Below are 21157 nucleotides of genomic sequence, written 5' to 3'. Positions count from 1 at the left end.
GTAAGATAAAAAGAGTACCTAGAATTTTATATATATATATATATATATATATATATATATATATATATATATATATATATATATATATATAAAACAAGCCTCCAAAGTGCTTGCCGTTAGAAAAGAATTCATGCCTGTCTTGACTCCTAAATAGTGTTGTGATGAACACATTATGTGGGAGAATGTGGGGCCAGGGCCAGGAGGTGGGGTGGAAGCATCAGGTGGGGGGATGCAGTGGTCTGGCTCTCATTCATTACTTTGTGCTCATCTCTGTCAGGTTGCAATCATCTCATCACTCATTTACAGAGTAGATGAAAGACCCACCAGTATCAACTTATTTAGAGATACATGGCAGTTAGAAAAAAAAAAATTACAACCTGTACAAATGGAATGGGGCTAATGCTCAGTAGAAATTCATTGTAAGAGGAAAGGAAACGCTGACTTTGCCCAGCCCAAGCTACGAGTCAGATGGATATAGGGCATGTGAGTGTTGCAGAATAAACTCAGGTATGTCACCAAGATTTCCCTTAAAGTCTTTTTTCTCCGTTTCTAATCCCCCCAATTTTTCTTTATTGCCTTTTTTTTTTTTTTTTTTTTTGAGAAAGAAATGGAAGCAGAAAGGGAAGGGATCTGAGAGCAATTAGGGACAGGAAAAGTCAAGAGAAATTAAAATTCCCCAGTACACGATTGGTCCTTAGTTGAAGGAATGAGAGAAACGTAGAGGAGGTTAAGGGGAAAGAGGCCATGAAGTTGATTGCATGTTTCTTAAGTCAGGGACCACCTTATACTTTTCTTTCCCCAGTTCCACATACTTTGTACAGGGCATTTGCATTTAGACCTCAATCAAATGGTTTTGTTAACTTCCAAGTCAAAGGGAAAAAAAACGGGGCCTGAAGAGGTTGAACTATTTCTTGGCCCTATACTCCATGTGCCTGGTTCCCTCCAAAGGAGCAGGCTCTGCAGATGTTTATATTTTGGAGTCCAATCTGAAAATAAAACCCACCTTTCTTCTTATCCATCTGCCCTAATCTCTCAACTCCTTTGGCTCTGCTTTGACTCTCCCCACCCTTGTGGCCATTAGCTTTGGATTCTTCGCTTCTACCTCTGTGACATGAGGCCCCTACCTGTCTTTTTGGCCACCTCTTTCCCATTGGAAGGTGATTCAGGCACCACTCAGGATACCAATCTTTGGCCAAGCCCCAGCATTTCACCTGCCTAGATGGAGGTGAGAAATGCAGCGGGTCTGTGAAGGACCCACTCAGTTGTCAACCCTGTGTGACTGAAGAAAATAGGCTTGGATCCATGAAGCCTCTGCCTACAAGTGTCCCAAACTGAAAGGACATTTTTCACAGGAAATAAACTGTTTGCACCAAGGAATGTGATCTGGTGTTTTGGGGATCCTGCAGTGCAGCAGACCACTTTTCCCACAGATGCATGGACCAAAGAGCTCCCACAGCCTGGTTCTACCACTGCCATGGTGCTGCTCAGCCCATATAAGCTCCATCTCCCAACCTCAGGAATGAGGGGGAAGCTGGGAATCCAGAACAGTAGGGAGATGGTACACTGAGAGACATTGAGCCCCAAGGCATCCCCTGCAGAAGTGGTTGCTGCTTCCAGTGACTTTCATTGATGAAAACAGTTTTCTTTGATGCCACTCCCACTGGGCACCCTATTGCATCTATTGTCTCCTACCCAACTGCCAGTAATTCCCCTAGTACTTGCCTCTCTTGACTGAAAACCGAAGACACTTTCTAGAAATAGAAGAGCCCCCTTCTTAATTAGCTAGGAGGACCTACTCCTATCCTGGAAAGCTTCCAGTATAGTGGCCTGCAACTTCCATGCCTAGTTCTACAGGAAACTATCCCCAGAAGAGGGCAAAGGGCATATCTAGAGGAGCATGCCCTACTAGATAAGAATGGAGGCTGCCTCAAGTGCTTGAGGCCCTCTCTCGAGGGACGCCTCTGCCTGCAGGCAGCCTACAGCGACTACTAAAAGCTTAAGCAGTACCAAACAAGGCACCTTGCCAATGTTGTGTGCTGGGCAGAAAGCTGCTCTTAAAAGCTAGAGTACCGGAGGGCCACAGAGGAGCTGCCGCCCCGGAAAAGTCTCCTCTAGCTGTCAGCACAGTGGCTGCTATTAAAGAACAGGATTTGGACAGTGACGGCAGCGGAACACCCCTGACTCAGATTGAACTTCAGAGCCACTTTGGGAGGTGTGAGGTGAAGGTGCAGAGAGGACATGTCTCTCCCAGAGACGGCTGTCCTTCCTGGCTAGAAGTACTGCAACCAAGCTTGCCCTTGTGCTGATTGCCTCTCTGGATGCCAAACTCTTGTTGAAATCCACAGGGACTTCTGGCATGCTAAGATCTGAGACACAGAGGCAGGCCCCAAGGCTCATGATATTGCTGCCTTCCCTGACGGCAATGCCTCCTGGTCTCACCTTCTCCTGGCAGTGAAGGCTTTAAGACATCACATGGCATCACCCCTTTTGGCACATCATCACAGCCTTACTCAGCAAAAATCCCTCAAAACACCTTGCTCCCCCATCCAGATTGTGTCCCTGCTCTTTGAGGGTATACATCTGTCCACAGGCACACTGTCCAATAATCACCTAAAGAGCAAGGCCAGACACAGCGTATCCCTTGGGTGCTCAGGGAAGATTCATCCTTGTCCCCATTACCAGTAATGGACCTGATCCAACTATCCAGATAATGTACCTGTAACAACCCTCTGCCCCTTCTCTCCTGCTAGGTAGAACGCCCCTTCTCTCCCTTCCTTCTCCACCCTGCCACAGGAAATATGGCTTCCACCTACCCCACGTCCCCAAAGCTCTGGTCATACCAACACTCTGGCAACCGGCCCGCCACTAGGGGGGCTACAGCAACCCCGTTCCAGAAAGGCCTCAGCAGCACCTTGCTCTGACATGCTGAAGACCGCAACAAAGAGCCCATCCACCACCCCTGGTCTCCAGAGCAAGCATATATGTCCAACCCATCTTGTTGGTTGCCAGATATTCAAGGCAGGGAGAGCTCTCGGACTGCAATTTGTATGATAATTAACATAACAAAAGAGCCCAGCCTGATAAGAACCACCACATAATCCAATTTCACTGCTTTTCTTGGAGAAACAACCATGATGTTCTCTTCATAGATTGGCCCTCATTGACCCTCTTTTGCAGTTGGTATTATACCCATCTGTTAAGTAGTTTCCTGGGTGAGAAAAAAAAAAATGGGAGAAGGAATGGGAAGCAAAAGAAGAATATGCTGTGGTAGGGAAATGTGGAAGCAAACAGAAGTCAAGGATCTGGTGCTCTTGACTTATGAGGATTACATGTCCTCACAAGGTGCATACATTAATATCCACACTAAACAAATTTCTCTATAAACTAGCTCTAGAATCTTCTAATCCTCCTCAAGAGAGATCGAAGGGAGATAATTACTAATTGCAACACAATTATAAGCCAACAATGTTGCTTTTGCAAAGTACAAATTAACCGAGCAAAATTATCTTTAATCTAGTCTCTTTCCCTTCTCTGATCCACCTCTGAGTCAATCTATCCCTGTCTTCCCATTCTCCCTGTACATCCCCCCATCAAGCCACCTCTCATCTGCAGGGAAGCACTCTCTCTCCTGCCCCATCTTTATGCATACCTGGCTCAAGCCTGGGACAGACACACATCTTGAAATGAGGTGGGCTAAGATAAAGGCCAAAAAGCACTAAACTGCTCTGTTTCAGAAACCTGTTTTGTTAGTTTTTGTTTCCCTCTTTTAAAGGTTGATTCCTGCCTGAACCACAGTTTTCAGCCAGCAGGGTACACAGTGCTTATTTCACTCTACACACTGCATTTTGAAGCCAAGTGTGCTGTAACCACCTGGCATGGCCAAAGCCCACTGTGTAAGGGCGTCAGTCCTCTGTTAGCTTAAAGGGACTCCTCCTCAAAAGAACAAATGTTCTCCAGTTGCCCGTGCTTCTGACACCATTACCTCCTTCCCACTCAGGGTTTCCCAATTGTTTTCATCCTGGAGGAGATTTGTTGATTTGTAAACACAGCAACTAAACAACAACAAAGCATGCAGCAGGCATCCAGTGGAAGGCTGATGAAAACCACCCAGGAGGAAATGAAAGGAAGAGATCCACACAGAGGAGATATTCTGGCTTACATACAAGCAAGAAGTTGAGACCTCGTGCCCATGACATCTTGAGAGGTAAGCAGTGGCATATTCAGAACACACCTCTAGGAGGCCTCTGGAGGGGACAGAAGGTGCTGCCCCAGTCTTGCCAAGGATGATCCCAGAAGAAAAGGCTTTCGATCCATCCCACCCATCATTTCAATCCATATGGTGGCATCAGGAGAGGGCAGGGTCAACAACTGTTAGGGTTTGCCCCTGCATGTTCCTCCTACACATAACTCATCCAGATGACACCCACTCGGAATGAAAAATAGACCCTGTGGGAATGAGCTGGGAAATTTATCAGTCTTCCTTGCCTATCCTGTCCTTTCCAGTTCCCTAGACCAATCCCAATCAAAAGAATAGAAAATATAACGTTCAAGGAAAGGGAAAACAACCCAGCCTTGTCATCCAAGAGAGACAGTGGCTAACCACTGCCACGGGGTTAAGTGTGATTGTTTCCAAGAGGCACTGCTAACGCAATGCAAGACCAGGGAAGGTCTGTTTTGAAGTGCCCAGGAAACGGAGCCCCCTTGTACTTAGGGCTTTTCATGGTGCTGCTTCCTTGAAGCTGCAGTGAGCCTCTTCCAGTTCTCAAGCAGCTGCAGCTCAGGCTTTGGTACATGACCTTGCTGGAAGGTATCTGTTCCCCCACTGGCTCCCCAGGCCCCTCCTCCTCTCTCGGCCACAAGCACCTTGGCCCTAACTCTGCCCCTGCAGGTCTCCCTCTTACTTTCAAATGGCAACCCCTCCTCTAACTGTTCGGTTAAAACCCCCAAAGTAATTATCATACTGACTCCTGATAATCTGCAATGATGCAGGGCTAAAACTGTTAAAGGAAACAAAAAAGCACTGCCTTCTGGATGTCCAACCCAAAGCAGATCCAGGTCGCCAGCTGATTTTATTGGTAACTAGTAGGAAATTCTGACATCTTCGAGGTGGGGTGTGAATTGAAGGTGGAATGTTAAAAAGTTCAATGCCTCAGTGAAATAGTCCATGGATGACTGAATTTGATATATTAGTAAAGAGTTGATATATTAGCTAAAGACTATTATTAGAGTAAAATATTAAGTAGTAGAAGGCTGTTTTCATGTAATAGTTTAAAAGCACCATGTATGTGACAAGTCATCTCAAGACGCTAAAGTCTCTATTTTTTTCCCCAACCTATTTCTCCCCCAAATTCATGCACCCCTCAAGAGTAAGGACCATGTCTTACTCATCTTCTAATCCCTAGGCTGCTGGAGTCTGCAGCCCTTAGTAGATGGACAGTGAACTTTGCCGCTTACCCTTCACCTCATGTCCCCAGCCCCCACCTTCCCTGGTGCTCCTCGGGGCCTGACAGCTGAGCTACCTGAGCTCTCAATCCCGCCACATTCCCAGACCAATCATGTCTTGACACAGGGATTTTTGTTCAAGTAGCCACAGCTCTGTCCACAGTTCAAAGTGTGGTACCAACTCACTGTCCATCCCAAGTTTTCTAACTTGGGCCTTGGTGCCTTGGAGCTGACCCCTAGCATTCCACATTGTTACTCAAGTCAGGTTCTCCACCATAACTCCTTGCAATTCCCCTGGGCCTAAGTGTTTAGTACTGAGTAGGGATTCATCTGACCCCGTTTCCTCGGTATGGGTGAGCTGTCTAATAAGCACGCCAGCTCTACCACCCCGCCGTGCACGTTTCTGCAGCCCACTACATGGATAGCAGTCACGTATCCCCCAGCCTGTTCCCCTCCCCTCACCCTCCATCCCTTCCTTCCTGGAAACAGAAGCCCTGGTTTGACCCCCTGACCCAACAGTCTACTCCCAGTTAAACTCAGACTATTCTCAGTGCTGATAGCAGCCTCTCTGCCCTCAGTCTGGTCTCTGCTTTGCCCTTCTGATGGGACACCCCATCTCCATTTCCCGAACCACCCCCCAACCCCCGGTACTGACCATATTTGTCTAAGTCAAGGCAGGGGATTACTGAGCCCTGTGCCCTCTCCTCCCAGGTGGCCCTCCACTTAGCATATGGCCACAGATAGTGAGGGGGCCCTGAGATCTCCCAACCTTTCTTGGCAACCTTCAACAAAGGGATCTGCAAGTAATGGTGGTGAGCCCACCCCCAACACACACACACACACACACACACACACACACACACACACACACACACACTGGTTTCCAGCATCCTTCTTGCACTGTCAAGAGAAATGGAAGGTGAACTAAGTGGGGAGGGATTTCTCTGAAATAGGTATATTGCTGTGGAACTAGGGTTTGGGGTTAGTTACTTTCTCCATGGGAGGAGGGGTAGGGGTACAGCTCCCTAGTAATGAGACATACTGAGTTGGTGGGGACAGTCCTACTTTCTATGGTGCTTTAATTCATTTCAGTGAAGGTAATTTACTTTGTGCTTTACTAAATACACAAGTCCTTACATTTCAAATGCCTTGTTGCACTTTATACACATTTCCAAAAACACTTTAAAAGAATTCCTTCTCAAATCATGAATTGGGAGAAAGGGGGGCCCCCAAGTGAGTAGATGGCTCCCCTGGCATCATTCTGGGCAAAGAGCTGCTCTCCCCAGGGCCCCTGCACCTGACTCTAACCACAGGCTTCATGTTACCAGAGTCCTGCTCTCATCCACAGGGATGTCAGCTCGGCTCTGCTTGTCATCACTCTCGGGTGTCCTCTCATGTAAGGCTGCAAACTACCCTCCAGCTTTAGCTGGGTGGGTGCTTTGGCGCTCCCAGCCATGCTCAGATGGCAGGTTTGCCTGCTGAACTCTCAGCTGCCCCCTGTGTCCCCTTTCTTCCCTACTCCCCTCAGACAGGCAGGATTCTCACACCACTTCTCTCTACACTCCTTGCCAGAAAGCCTTCCTGAGCCAAGCTTTTACAAATCTCTTCTTGTAAATGGGAGGTAACCCCAGCACCTTCTCTAGAGCTATTTGCTTTTTAAGCCCCTTTCCAGTGAATCAAGGAATAAAGACTGGCCCCTTTGAAGGGATTTATCATTAACCCTCAGGGGGCTGGAGGAGCCTGAGAGAGGCTCTTTCCAGTGCCGTAATATCCTATACCACATTCCTGCTACCAGACCCAGCAGAGGCTGGCAAGGTTCAGTGAAAGCAGCCCCCACATTCCTCCGCCATGGCCCTGCCCCACCACTCAACTTCAGGCCCACCGCTGAGTGAATGGAAGGCAGATAGCAGGTGGGAAACTGAGGGTGCATTGCAAATGTACCCTTTGAAGACTGTTATCCCTGGCTGGTCCAATCCTATGTGAGCCTACTTCCCCAGCTCCTAAGAGTTTCCTTTTATCTCACATTCCTGCTCAGATTATTCCCAGGAACCACTTGGGAAAGATACTATATGTTTCTCTTTGCGCAGTGCCTGGCACATAGTAAGCACTCAGTAAATGTTAGCTATTAGACATTAAAGAACAAATCCAGAATGAAATCCAGGATGCTTACATAAAAGCTGCTAGGAATAGCCCGGGGACCAGGAGAGTGGTGGGCAGCTAAATTCTCAGCGCGTGGTGGACTACTCATTTAACAGTTATGAAATGGAGGGAGCTGCAGTTCTTTAAAATAGAAAAAGAATGCATTTTAGCCAAATGACAATGATAAAGAGCATTTTATTATTCCTAAATCTCCAAGAAAGTTGAAAAAAGTTTTCTCATGCTGGCTGAGTATACTGCTCAATACCTAAGACGGAGGTTTATGACAAAACACCACCCATCTGTCTTCTGTGTTGGTTGTGAGAATTCCTGCTCATCAGATGATGTAAAAGATTTCATAGGTCCCAGTGCCATCTACGGGAGGAAAGAAAGCTAATGAGAGGTGTAAAACCAAGCAAGCAAAACTTGCAAGATTCCCACCTAAAGCCGGGGAACAGAAAGATAAACAGCTGAGGTTCTGCCTTCAGAGTCCAGAATTCATCTTACTGCCTATAGCCCAGGATCACAGCCCTGCTTTCTTCCTTCCCTCTCCTTTGTCATGTTGCTCTCCACATGGAGGCTGGAATTTTTTCTCCATTCCCTGAGTCTGTCTGGATTTCCAGCTGGTCCTCTTGTGGTGTTGATTTCTAACTGGCTCTGTGGGGGCACAGGTTTGCTTCCCTGCCCAAGACCTGCCATGACCCCAGTCCTGAGGGCAAGAGTTCAGTATCTTAGTGCAGGTAAAGCCCCTGCTTCACTTTGAGCATCACCAGGACCCAAAAAGCTCTAGACAGGATGCCATTGGGTAGAACACTGGCTATCCTCCCCACCAAATGCCAGATTCTATGCCACTTTCATCCCAGCGTGCCCTGTGATTGAGCCAGTCAAGGTTTGGCAGAAAACTAGGTTGGTGGCAGAAGGTATGGAATGGAGGTAGGGTCACTACAGGTGTTCAAGCAGGAAGGCTACATTTGGGCAAGATGGACTGGACAGGCAAAGCCTGAAGGCAGAGACACTGATCACAGGGACTTAGATAACTTCCCCTCAAGGTGGAGAGGAGGCAACCAATGTGAGAGGTGGTTCAGAAGAATTGACGTGAATCTGGGGAGGTGTAGGGGAAGGGAAAGAGCATTATTACGTGAAACAACTAGGTAACTGCAAAAAACGTCTTTTGAATGGTGCCTTCCCCTATGATCCCACTCTCTCCTAACCCCTCAGTTTCTATTTACTTGAGGTTCCCACTCAGTTTCGCAGGAAGCACCCAGGGAGGCAAACCCCCTTTATAGGAAAGATGTTCATGCTAGGAAGAAATGGACAAGGTGACTAACATCTAGCAAGTTCTTACTATGGAAGGAGCATTGGTAGCCTACAAGGAACCTGAGAAACAGGGACCTTGCCTCCAAGGCTACCCATTAAAGTGCAGAGCCAGAGTCCAGCCTAGGAGCATGACCCTGAAGTCCTTGCCCTTGGTGGTGCAGAGTGTTTATCTAGAGAAGCCAGAAAGAGGAGCAAAATTGAGGGGGAAGATGACCACTTTCAACAGGTTGAGGGGCTGGCAGGACAGGCAGCAGTCCAGTCAGCAGTCAAGAGCTGTGGGCTTAGAGATCTGCAGATAGATCAGGACCTGGAGAGACAAACCTGGGCATCAGCCACTCCTGGACACGTCAGATCTCCAGCACAGACACAGAGATCAGGAAAGAAAGTGCAGGCCACCACCCTGAGGGGCACCCTAGGTTTAGGAACTAATGAAGAAGCAGAAAAGAAGCCACGGGGGTAGAAGGAAAACCAGGAGTGGATCATTTAACTGGAGAGTCCAAGGAGGGCAATGTAAAGACAGGAGCAAGAAGCCATAAGCTTAGAACACTATACTGACAAGCTGAAGAAGCAAGAGGAGGCTAGTGGCTTCAACCATTAGGAGAACACTGCTGCTCTGCCACCAGCCAGATTCTGTCAGATGGTGAGCAGAGGAGCTGCTGAGCAGCCAGTGTGGACTCTCCTTTCAAGAAGAGTCAAAGAGGAGAGAACTGAAAGGGGTGGGGGAGGGGACCCTCCCTCCTTCAGGCGGGATTGCACAGATTTAATCATTCATCTCATAATCCCTGCAGTGAGCAAAGAGAGAAATCATCCCCAACCAGATTATTGGCCTGGACAGACCATACTTCAGAAGCAACAGTTTTACAGCACCACCCTTTCAACTCAAACTCTCTGGCAGGGGTCATTCTGCCACCACCACTGGCTGTAAAAGTAGCGTATCTCTAACATGATGCTAGAATCTTGGCGATCACCTCAACCAACCCGCCACTCTGTGTGGGAGCAGTAATGGCTTAGGCTGACGAAGAGCCTTGGGGATCCCCAAATCTGTAGAAAGCTCTGAGGATTTCCAAAAGGGGCCAATCATATCCAACTTGTGTGGATTTAAGCTGCTTCTTGGTCTTACCCATTTTGTCAGCCTCTGATTCAGGAGGAACAATGTTAAAAAGCCAAGGAAAAGATTTCTTTACTTGGGGCCGAAGGTGCAGGGGCCAAGTGGGAATGAAATCCAGCTCCTGCTTTCTTGCCTAGTCCTAGGTCCATCCAGATGTGACACCTTTTTCTAAACTGCCCAAAGGAGCGTAGGCTAGTGGGGGCTTGCTTACACATGTATGTTGGGAAAAGGTCTGGGGTCCCTCTGTGTGGGTGGAAGGCGGCTTTCTCAAGAGAAGCATTTTTTCTTTTTTCCCTGACTGCCTTCCTCTAGCCCTCACAGGCCTAGTCACCAGTCACCAGGCTCTCTGGCTGGCAGTGCAGGGTTGAGGAGAGGCCGGGGTTGCTAGGGCCGAGTGCTCCACGGACCATGGTAATCTCGGGTAGAAAGCTCAGCTTCCAGAGGAGTGCTGGATAGAAAAGGCGAAGGGGCCAAATCTGCTGAGTTACGGGAACAAACCTTGCCTGGTGCAAAATACTGTTGGTTGACTGTGCAAATTATTTTAAACACAAAATTGCCAAGTCTTCACTAAATAATGCTCTCCCTGGTCCTTGAATGAACCAGCTGAGACCAGACCACAAGAGGTTAAATCATGTGGAAATCCCTATTTTAAAAGGGAGCTACACTTACTCAAGAACCACTTATGTAGGATACGTCTTCAAATTGTTGCCATTTGCCAGAGAAAATATGCTTTAATTCCTTGATGCCAAAGAATGTCTGATACATTGTATAATGAAAGTAGAATAATTGAGCTACTTGTTCATTACAAAGCTCTCCAGCTGAATACCCTAAATTCTTCAGTGGCTGAGTGGGCTTGCAGTGAATTAACAACGTTCCTTATAAAAAAAAAAAGTATATTTTGAGGTAGGGCACAATATTTACAGTAGAATTTTCTGTGAAGCATTACTAAATTCCTTTTACTTCAAGAAGGATCACGCATTATTCTTTGTTGGTAATGCCAGGGTAATTCAGGACAGGCGAAACATTAGCCAACGTGATACGCAAAAGTCCAGACAAGCTTCACTCTCGCCTCTTTTCTTTCCGTTTCCGCCAGGGATCTTCCTTGACTTTCATTCTCCTCATATCCCGCCCCTCTCTCACAGAGTTCCTGCCAGCTGCCTTGTCTCCAGGTAACTGAAACACCAGGATTTGGGGAGCCCCGTAAAGGGCAGCAAGCATGTAGTGTTATCCTTCTCGTCCGCAGAAGCAGGCAGCAGGGTAGTGTGCGCCTGGGAGGCTTTCAGGGAGGCACTGGTGTTGGGTACAGAAAGCTAGGGTTAGGTGAGAGACGGAATAAAAGCCGATAAACCAAGACCAAACTCAGAACGACTGATGCTGCCAGACAGGGCTGACAGTGTCTCCACATCTTTGCACTTCCCAGGAAGAGTGAATGAAGTGCCAGCCCAGTCAGGGCTCTCTTGTCCTCTTCTGGCTGTGGCTCTGGGAAAGCAGGCTGCATGTCAGTCATAATGCTGTGGCAGCTGAGAGGTTTGGGGAGTGGAGAGAAGAGTGAGAAAAGAGAGAAGGGACACAATGTGATGTGGCCAGGCAGGCAGAGCCTTGTTTATAGGAGCACAGGAACATTTGAAGGATCACAGGTTGAGTTTGAGGACAACCAAGAAAAGGCCCCTTGATTTCCAAAAGTTACTTTTAAATTTTTCCAGTGATTCCAGAGGGGTGAGGATAGATGCTAGATAACAGGAGGGTTAAAGAGGGGCTTGGGGCTGGGGGTGAGGAGTGGGGGTGCAGTAGGGCAGGGTAAGGCAAAGACCACACGTTTCCAGAGCAGCAGAGAATAAAAACTGACATGGGGGGCTGTGTGTGTGTGGGGGGGTGCTATGTCACTGGGGCTGGGAAGGGGAATGGACACTGGAGTTTTATTTTAGCAGCAACCCTCTGGGCAGCCATTATGGCAGAAGAGGCCTTAAGGGAAAGAATCTGAGGAGCAGAGGAACTGTATTGTTTCCCTGAAGTTGGAAGGAAATAGAAAAGAAGGGCTATAGGTTTGATTTGTGTTCATGAGTCTCCCTCTCCCACATCAACATGGCACAGTGGGTGGCAGTATGGAGACATCACAGTCATCTCTTTGCAGTGTGGGCTAGTGGCTAAAATGGACAAATGAGCAGTGGGGTGGATCCAGTGACCACCATCAGAGGACACTTTCTCCTCTAAACCAGGGGTCCCCAGGGCCAGTCGTGGACCACTGTCCTTCCGTGGTGAACTTCTCACTGAAATAAGGACAATGAGGTCCTTTTTTCATAGAGCTAAATTCAGTGCCTTTATGCTGAGATTACACCCTTCCCCCACCCTTTTTTTTTTTTTTATTAAAGTGTTTTGCTAAACATGAAACAATGATCATAGATCAGAGTTTGGGTTTTTCCCTTAATATCTTAGCAAAAGAAAAAACGCTGTTCCTGGTGTGGCCTGCCCTCGCTGCCACCACCTTTTTTCATATTTTTGTTTGTAAAGTGAATTCTTAGGAACCATTGTTCTCAAACTCTTGTTTATATACCTCTAAAATACAGCACAATTATTTTATATAAAGTATTTCAGAATGCTGGAAGAATGACGTTTGGGGGTTGGTCTCCTGGGTCAGGATTTATCACCTTCTGCCAGTTCACCAGTCGCACCGTGAGCTATTTTCTGCAGGGCTTGCCTTAAAGATGAGTGGGAAGTCAAACCTTTTCAACTCGTTTCCAAAAGGACCGCATGACAACTTTTATGTATACACCTCCCTCCAGAGACACCAATGAACAGGTATGTGGTGGGAATGGGGCTTGTGCAGCCCTAGGATCCCAGCCCTTGAGACCTGGAAGGAATTCCAGAGTTCATCTTGTCACCTAATCTGAATTATTCTGTCTGAGGCCCTCTTTAAGGGAGCAGGTTTGTCTGAGGCCGAATCATCAACCATTAGCAGGGTCAAGAGGAAAGAGGGGTCGGGCCCACTTTCCAAACCCCCAATCAGGGCTCTCCCATCTCCACCTGTTCCTAACTCAAAATTATGGCAAGCCCCTTCTTCCCCAGCAAGCAAGCTTCAGGCCAAACAATGGCAGCCTTGGCCCAGCATGCTAGGCCTACCAGGTGGTACTCAAAGAAGAATGCCATTTTATCCTTTGTAGTAATGGCTATTTGCCTCCAATCTTTAATGCCTTTCTGATTGTGTGACTCAGAGCTGCTGCTGTAGCTGTGGTCCCCTCCTGGGGAGGAGTTTTCTTCCAGTGACCCAGAAGTCATAGTCCACCTCAGCCTCCACGATTTCAACAAGGCTTTCCTGCAAACGTCTCCGCTCCCCGTCCCCTCCCCAACCTCCCTGGTTCAATACCATGCCCCCACAAACCCCCACACCCGCCCCAAGAGTGAAATCTTTGTCTTTTACAAACCAGACCTCATGAGAGTTCCAGGTGAACTGATTGGTATAAAAATTCTCACAGTAGTCTGTGAGGTTAAAACACTGGAAATTACACGCAAGGGCACCTCTAGGGCTGGGGAGACCTAGCAATGTCACCTCCTACTTTGGCGGTGAGGGACATGGTGAATAGGGCCACTGAGGGAAAGTCAGAATGGGGAGGGGGATTGGGGCCACTCTGAGGGATAGGGGTAGGACCCAGGAAAGCTTCACAGAGAAGACATTTGAGCTGGGTCTGGAAGAATGAGTTAAGAGACAGAGAGGGGACTTTCCAAATCCAGCTCCCTGCCCCTTTCCATAAAACCAACACACCCCAGACAGCATAGCAGCAGCTACAGAGGAAACTCACACTGAGAGCCAGGGAGGACCCGCCAGCTGGGGTGCAGCTACCATGTGCGATAGTGTAAAACCAAACAGCCCTTCCTTACTCACTTGGGTTATGACCCCCGCCTGATAAAATAAGGTCATCTGTCCCCTGGCTCTAAGCTGAGATTTAATGCCCAAATGCCATTCAAGTTACTCTGTATTTTGGGGTTGTCTAATTACATTTTTTAGACTTTGTGGAAAAATGAAGCTTTATTGAGCCTGTGCCATAAAAAATAAAATGTAGTAAATTAATGTTTTAACTTTGACCCTGGCACGTTTGACAAGTTATATTGACATCTCACTATCCTTTACACCCTTCAGTAATGATGTGGCCACTTCGTGATGCTTGCAGTGATAAGGTGTTTAGCTGGGGATATGTCGTGAGCATGTGTCTCTTGAAAATTAACATAAAGGAATCCAGAAACAAATTCTGTCTCTGGGGAGAGAGCATTCACATGGGAATCAGAAAGACCTGGTTTCTTTCCCCAGCTCAGCCCTGACAGTAAATGCCTCATCTCTAACTACCATCCACTTCACTTTCTCATCTGTAGAAGGGAAGCAGTTGCCTAGGGAGGGGAAAAATGGAATAGATGGTTTCTAAGGACTCTTCCAGCTCTGCAATTTCTAGGATGAAATTCTAAAGGATTCCTTTATTGAACAGTGGTCTAGGACATTCCCTTCCACACCAATCAACCTTATGTAATGTTTGCTTCCAAAACCCTGAATCCTTGCTTTCTCAGGAACTCTTGGCATTAGTAGTTAAGAGTTGGCCTCAACCACTAATGCTATTGTCCCACTTTAGCTGTTGCTGAGAAGAAGCCAGCAGGGCTGGAACAAAGTGCAAAAAAAGGAGCTGATCCGGGGGCAAAGAATCGCCCTTGGGATCATGGATCCCTGCTTTTCCTCAAATTAGAAAAACGAGGCCTGAGCTGAGTGCAACTATGAGCTTGTTCCTACAGCTAGCAAAAAGCAAGGAAGGCAAGTGCCTAGGGTCAGGCCCCCATCTGCCAGCTCCATGCAGGTTCCTGGGAACCAACAAAGGCATTTTCTGGCTCCTTCAATACTCTGCTTCAGAAGGCTCCATATAGAAGCGAGGTACCTTCTGCCAAAACAGAGGACCCTTTCTCCTGAGCCCCTGTGCACTCCTTTCCATTGTGGGTGGCATCTTCTGTCTGGTGGCGCCTGGGCTTCTTGCCATCACCAGGGCTTCCTTTTGATCCCTGATTTGCATGGCTTTCTGTTGAGCAAACAAACACATCCGTCCCCCCCCCCCCCCCCCACCAAGACAAAGGCGATTCATTCATAGGAGCTGCTGCCCAGCTGACAGATGTTCTGGCCTTCTTGCCCTGCAGCCAGGCATGTTGCTGACCCCAAAGGTGAAAGGCTATGCCACCCATTCTCATCCCCCAGTTGGCCAGTTGCTACTCAGGATCATACAAGAATTTTGATGTTTGTCTTTCCTCCCCTACTCCTGCCTCCACAGTTCTTAGTAGCTCTTAGGACAGAGCTGTTTCCAAAGTAGCCTTTGATTAGGTCAGCTACAGCCTGGAAAAGATGGGCCATGTGGTCAGAGATGCCCTGCCACAGCTGCTCAAACCCTACATCTGCAGACCTGACCGTGTCTTCAGGAAGAAAAGGCTGTGAGGAACCCTTTTGAGGTACTTCCACATACAAAGATAGTGTGTAATGGTTCAGAAAACAAGCATTGCCTTTCTGGTTTGTCCTGACTTTGGGGTTCAGCAGTCTACTTTTCACATTTAGTTTATGGCCTATTGGGGGGGACAAGATCCTTACTAACTCTTCAGCTTTTAGAGTTCAGATAAGCTCCCGACCGAATGGTCACTTACTCTAGAGGAGGGAACGTGGACTTCCGACAGGATACCCATGGGGGTTCCTACGGAGGTGGTGAGATCTGAGCTGGCTTAGAGGAGAGGCAGGATTTCACTGGGCAGACATGGAGATGGGCAGGCTCTCATCTGTGCAAATTCTTCTGTGTGAAGGCAGGAGAATGTGGAGCCAATCTGAGCAGCAGGGAGAATGCAGAGGCAGCCAACGAGGCAGGACTGATCACGCTGCCACAATAGGCTCCTCCAGCTCATCAGCCAGCCCACCAGGAGTCCTGAGCTCAGTTTGAGTCAATGCTCTTTAGACCCCTTTCTTCTTAGAAATTCACCAAGAGATTTTTGAGGGAGAAGTAGCCCTGATGGAGTCCACTTAAAGAGCAACTCTATGATCTCAACTCAACTTACTTTCTCTAGGCTTCTTTGGAAATCATTCCAACAAATATTTGGAATCCTCCAGCATTTTCTACATAGGTTACTGAGTGCTCTGTATTTTACCCCAAGCCGCAGCTGATAAGAAGGGCTACCAACAGCATACTAACTTGTTGTATAGAGCTAAGAGTCTCTAGAAATCACTTTGGCGCTTTTCAAAGTCATCTCCAGGGTGCAATAGAAAGGTTTGACAGCATTGAGTGAAACTGACCCTTTGCTCCCCTGCCAATAGTCAAGGCAGAGAGTTTCTGGAATAAGATCCTGAAGAGTGCTACCACCATACCTGGCAGGCCTGCAGCTCTAGCACCACCCCCTTTGCTGGAGGCCTACAGAGTTTGAAGAGGGCCGCCGCTAGCTCCTCCTCTAACCCTGGCCCTACAAGGGGAACCGGCTCCCTGCTGCTTTTCCCTCCTACAAGGAACAGCCTTTCTTTCCCCCAAATTATACCCATCCTCTATGCCCTTTCAGTATATCAAGTGATTAGAGATCCCTGTTAGTGTAACTTTCATTGTTGTTGTTTAAAAATGTTTAATAAGAAGGATATTCCCTTTAAGAAAATCATTGCCCCCCAGAAGCAGAAAACAATAGTAAGGGGACAAACTGAATTGACACCAATATGATTGAAGGTTGGCAAAGTGTGATGGGAGAAACAGCAGGAAAGAGAAAGAGGTGAAGAGAAGTGAACAGAAAGCTAAGAAAGGAAACCACCTCCCCAAGGAAGATAATGGAATCAGACCAGGGGCAGGTGGGAGCAGCCATCAGGAGAGAAATCAGATCCAAGGAGACCTGCCACACTAAGGGTTGAAGATGTACTTTGATGGGCTTAGAACGGGCATGGGGAAAGTTGGTCTTTGGAGGCAAATTGTAAGGCAGAGGCTGGAAAGACTGAGTTTGGAGGTTGAAAGAATACCAATGTGGGGAAATCCCCGAAGGCAGTTTCTTGCATTGGACTTGGCCATGTTGTTCCTCTTCTTTTCCTCCCCTTTCTGGTACCCTCAGGTTATTTGCACTATTCTCTGGTTCCCACTGCACAAGGGCAGACACTGAGCATGTACCTGAAAGGGCACAAAGCTTCCTTTCCAAATAAGGTTTGGCCTTTTATGGTCCTGAGCTGACCAATGGCAGGATTCACCTAATTCTGGAAGCAAGGGCTACACTTCCAAGGCCAAGGGTCCTCCCCTTTGAGCTAGGTGTATAAAAGGTCAAGCAGAGAATGAATGTCCCTTTCCTACTCCTGAGGGTTCACGGGCCTACATGTTTGACCCTACTCTGGCTTGACCAACAATGCCTTTCTTCCTTTTCTTATCTGGCCATGAAGACATGCTACTGCTGCTCTCTCAGGCCTGAGTGTTCTGTTCTTCATCCTTTGATGGACTAGACCTGATTTAACTGCCAGTTTCTTTTCCATAAAGTATCTTCAGGTTCCTTTGTCTTTCCAAGGCTAGGATTATTGCTGATTAAATTCAGACTACTGGGAGTGACTACAATCCTGGGGAAATACTGGTTATGATTGGGCTTAAAACCCAAAAGTCTAAAGGGTGTGATATCACTGATAATTAAGCAAAAATTATTCTTGGAAGTTATATAAATATTTTTAAAACAGTAAAACTTAGGTAACAATTTCCTTGCCAAAGAAAAATTTTCACAAATTTTCTACAAAAGTTGCAGAGCTACAATTCTAAAATAGCGATGAAGGAGAAAAGGAGAACTGGATTGAAGTGTAGACTTCCTACATACATTTCCCCTTTTGTCTTTGTATTGTTATCCTGTTGCCCCTTCTTGAATGTGTGTGTGTGTGTGTGTGTGTGTGTGTGTGTGTGTTTGCATGAAGCAGTTCTTGCCTTCTCCTCCCCACCTTGGGTCATCTCTAATCTTCTCAATTCTGCCTACAGACACTTCACAACATGTGCCCATACTATTTTTGCTGACAGACATGAACTAAACATGGACCTGACATTCTTGCAGATTCAAATGAACAGTCTTGAGCATATTCACTCTATGGGGTCCCATGTCCCATTCTGCTGTGAAGCCTCATTGTTCACTTAAGGGTATTCACTGATTGAAATATCTTGCCTAGGTCTAAAGGTGTATCATTAGCTGCCCTTCCAAATCACAAACTCATAGGTTAATGGGGCTGAGGGTCACCTTAACTGCCTTCAGGGAGCACTTTTCATTCCAACCCTGAGTTCTCAACTTTTAATCACTGCTCCCGATAAACAGCAGCCTATTTTCCTCTAAGCAGTATTGGGAAAAAAGGTAAAGCAGGCAAAGTGTCATCCTTGGTGTGCTCTTTCTAGAGAATGTGCCCAGAGTCTCCTTGGCCTCTTTTTCACCTTTCTCCAGCTATCCCATCTTCAGATCACAGTTTTAGACTGCAGCTACCCATCACCATAACTACTACCACCTTCAATCTCTGCCTGTGGAAAATTTCCTCTCAGCCTCCTAGGTCCAGCTCAAATGCGACCTCCACTGGCAGGCCTTTCTTGAGGTCCAACCTGCATCTTTCTCTCTTCTGCAGCCCCAGTGACCTTTAGAATGGTATTTGCTGTGGTACTTGGCATTTTCTACATTAGACAGTAAGCTCCTTGAGGGCAGGATCCATGTCTGATACATCTCAGGATCCCCTGCAGGGTTGAGCCCTGTGAACACTTTCTGAGGCATGCAGAAAAGGCTAAGGAAGGGGGAGGCTCTAACAATGATACGGTGTGCTCTGCTGGTAGCCTTGAGTGTGGAGTCTACCTCTTCCTGGGACTGGCCTCCATCTTCCCTCCCTTTCTCAATCCCAGCCATTCCTGAAGGACATCTCTCTTTCACTGCCTTCAGCCAACTGTCACTGTGGGACAGAGTTCTCTGGGAAGGCTTCAGCTGTTAACAGCTTAGAATGTTGCTATTCCCAGAAGTCTTTGCACTGAAGAGAGGGAAAGATGGAGGTGGGGGCTTTGAAGGAGGTGAAGGTGTGAACCTTTACTCCTCAAAGACATGTATGTTAGAGGGTCTGGGCATGACAGGCTGGGCAAGTGAGGAATTTAGGGGATTGAGGGGGTATTTATTGACACTCTTTCAATCACTGCCCCTTAGTATTCTGAGTGGGTTTCCTTCTCTTTATGCCTTTGTCTTTTTAAAAAGTGTATGTCCTGGCACTTATCAGCTCTTAAATAGTAATCATTCTTAATATTGTCATTACCGATAGGTCAAGAATATCAACAAGACAGCCAAGTGAAAACATACATAGCCCACCCTAAACACATGAGCATTTGGAGGTGCCAAGCAGGAAATGTAGATGGATTTTGTTAGGCAGAATTTCTGAAAATAAGTTTCTGAAAGGAAGTATCTGCCTCCCTGGTGGTGGAAACAGTTTGAGCAAAGACAAGGAGGTGAAAACAGCAGGTTATGTGTGCACAGGGGATGGCCAATGACTGGGGAGAGGCCCCTCCTGAGACACCAGTGGAGCTGGTTAGATGGCAGAAGGCAGTGGGAGGGGAGAGAGGGGCCATGATGAAGGAGATATCATGATGAATTCAGCTGGAGTTACAACTGCATGTGCTGGTGGGTCAGTAAGAAGTCCCCTAGGAGCTGGAAGTTTCTAGGCTGAGAGTGAAGAGGTGGGGCCTAGGCTCACTGGTGTGAGTGAATCTTGCACAGGAGCAAGTATGAGGGAAAAGGAAGGGTGTGGGGTGCAGGGGGTGTCCCTTGGAAAGTGTTGGGGGTGGGGGTGACCATAGAGCGATAGGAGTGGAACTTCTAGTGCTTCCAAGCTCACCAGTTACAGCAGAAAAATCTAGAAATATAAGGCCAGGAAGGAGGAGAATGTTGTTAAAAACCTAAAGTGTGCTCTACATGCAACTTTGTTTAAAATGAATGTTGATGTGGTCTTTAGTTACTGATTTGAAAGATTAACATCTTCATTGTTTTTCTGGATTGGGAGATATATTGAGGGCTTGATAAATGTTGAGTTGAAGTTCCCACTTAGCCATCTCCCTGGTGCTAGGTTTGCATAAATATGAATATAACTCTTGCCTTGGGGGTGTTGCAAAAACCATTACTTTCTCCCAGTTCTCTCTTTAGCTGCCAGCCAGGTAGGAAATATCACTGAATAAAGAAGTCACCTTTCCATCTACCCACTGTCACTTAGCTAATGATTGATGCATATTACCGAAGGGGGACAAACAGTCCTTTGCAGGAGTATAACTCTCCCTATTTTTTTCCCAGTCCAAGTCTTGTTAATGATGGTTTTCAGTGGGTAATGAGGTTATGAGGAATGTTTATTTCCTTTACATTTTATGCATTTTCCAAATATTACTTAGTTAATTTTCTTGTTTTGAAGGAAGAAAAGCAGACTGGACATGATTGGAGTCATCACTCTTTAGCCTTCCAAGAGAATCTCTGGAAGCCATGAGGTTCCTAGTGATATGACAATACCTCTGTGCCTCCTTTGAGAGAATATTCCTGGCATAGTATTCAAGATTTTCAACTTACTTTTTAAAAGATGCATGAGCATAAACTCTGCAAGGTGAACTTTAGGACTGCACTTCAAAATAGAGCATTTACTAGCCCCCACATGGCTGCTTCTCTTCTCTTAATATCAACTCTTTAGTGCATTATAGGAAAATGTGACTTGGGAAGATTCCCAAGAATAAGGCATAACCTATATGACTTATGTCATATTTCTAGCAGGAAAACTCAGCTAGCAGTCATATGGTTAGGACTGTCTCAAAACCAAGTTCAATACGAATTTAACCCGTGAGCACTGCTGCTGCTCACTGCTCTACTTGTGCCTTCATGCCCCAGTGCTCTGGGCCAGTTGACGATTCCCTCTACATCCCCACATACTCTCTGCTGGCTGGCTGCTGGGCCTTGCTTTGGCCAGGGGGCCACATCATGATAAAGGCTTGGGAATGTAGAGTCATCTGCAGCCTGTTCTGCCAAAATATTCAGTGGAAGCCTGAGCCACGCTGACCTCAGACATGAGGAAAAGAGATGTGGTAGATAGGATTCTAAGGTAATTCTTATCATTCTACCTCTACAGCCCCCAAGATTCCACCCCCTCACCGCCATGCACATGTCTGTGTT

This window comes from Ovis canadensis, chromosome 7 (assembly GCF_042477335.2).
Source record: "Ovis canadensis isolate MfBH-ARS-UI-01 breed Bighorn chromosome 7, ARS-UI_OviCan_v2, whole genome shotgun sequence".
NCBI classification, from domain to species: Eukaryota; Metazoa; Chordata; class Mammalia; order Artiodactyla; family Bovidae; genus Ovis; species Ovis canadensis.
This window is presented reverse-complemented; position numbering follows the sequence as displayed.